This window comes from Sinocyclocheilus rhinocerous, unplaced genomic scaffold, assembly GCF_001515625.1.
Source record: "Sinocyclocheilus rhinocerous isolate Xijiao unplaced genomic scaffold, SAMN03320098_v1.1 scaffold1401, whole genome shotgun sequence".
Classification (NCBI taxonomy): Eukaryota; Metazoa; Chordata; class Actinopteri; order Cypriniformes; family Cyprinidae; genus Sinocyclocheilus; species Sinocyclocheilus rhinocerous.
Window position 1 is genome coordinate 244,180 of NW_015637536.1, and position 1,207 is coordinate 245,386.

At 45.3% G+C, this 1,207-nt stretch overlaps 1 protein-coding gene across 1 annotated transcript in view; it reads left to right on the forward strand.

The window, feature by feature from the left end:
* Nucleotides 1-1,207, forward strand: part of ano1b (anoctamin 1, calcium activated chloride channel b) — a 62,076-nt gene that overhangs the window by 44,461 nt on the left and 16,408 nt on the right. The window lies entirely within an intron of this gene.

A 1,207-nucleotide genomic window follows, 5' to 3' on the forward strand; every position in this document is an offset into this window, starting at 1 on the left:
ATATTGCTTTCGGTTGCTTAGTTTCCTTAACTTTATATCATGGCTTGTGTGACGCTGAGTTGTAATACTGGGGTTTCCCTCTGACGTCACACTCCAGGATTCCCCAACAACGCTTAACGCGCCTCAATGAACTAATATAGTGACGTAAACAAGACCTCAGATCTCAGTATACACCTTACTGATGATGCAAATGATGCAAACAAGCAGATGTACTCAGAATATAAAAGTAACGCGCAAGGTTTCACGCGATTTCCCTCAGATCCCTCAGAAAAGGAAAACGCTTCATACGGTTCAGTGGACTAACATGATAGCTTATTAAAAGACCAAACTCAGAATACACCTTACTGATGATGCAAACTATATACAGGCAAGCAGATGAAACCAGAATACTGCACGTTAAACATTTCACATAAAGAAAACACTTAACGTGGTTTATTGCCTCATAATAAATGACCAAATTTGGTGTCTAATTAATAAAATATACTATGTACAGATAAGCATATGAGTCCAGAATATTAACACAAACCACAAAGATTATTAGACCACTAAACCTTTTTCTCCCATAGAAAACCAAGAGCGGTAAAGTTAGTTATCTTGCATCATCTCGTGTTCGATATCCACCTATGGGAAGGGCATCCGTACCTGCCCTCTGCAGAAGCATCCAATTGCACCAAGTCTGGCTAGACAGACAGAAGCACGCAGCCAGTGCTCGGTAAGGCCCACCCCCTTACCTGAGAGCATATAAAGCCTGCATGCACTGCTGTTCTCCAGTTGACATTCGCTTCTCACGATCTCTGTACTAACACAGTTCAGCTGGATTGTTCACTGTTCACTTACGTGTCTTTAAGAGGAAATATCACTAGATCAGCCTCCGCCAGACGTGACAGTCTTCTGTTCAGCCAAGGTTAGCTGTGTTTTGCGTCTTGAGCTGCCAATGCTCTTGCATTATCTCACCTGTTCCCCTTCCACGGCTGCCCGCCACGGATTTTTTTGCCGATATGACGCTCTCTTAATCTGCCGCTCCTCCTGGGAACAGCTCATCGCGAGCGGCCGGATCCACAGAGCGCCACCGACCAGGAAAAGGACATTTATGACGGGAAACTGCTGGGTCCCCCTCCCGGCCCGAGGAAACAACTCTTTCCCATCCTCCCAGCATGTGCGAAGCACATGAGGCATTACTGGAGCGATCCACTTAACCTCAAACACT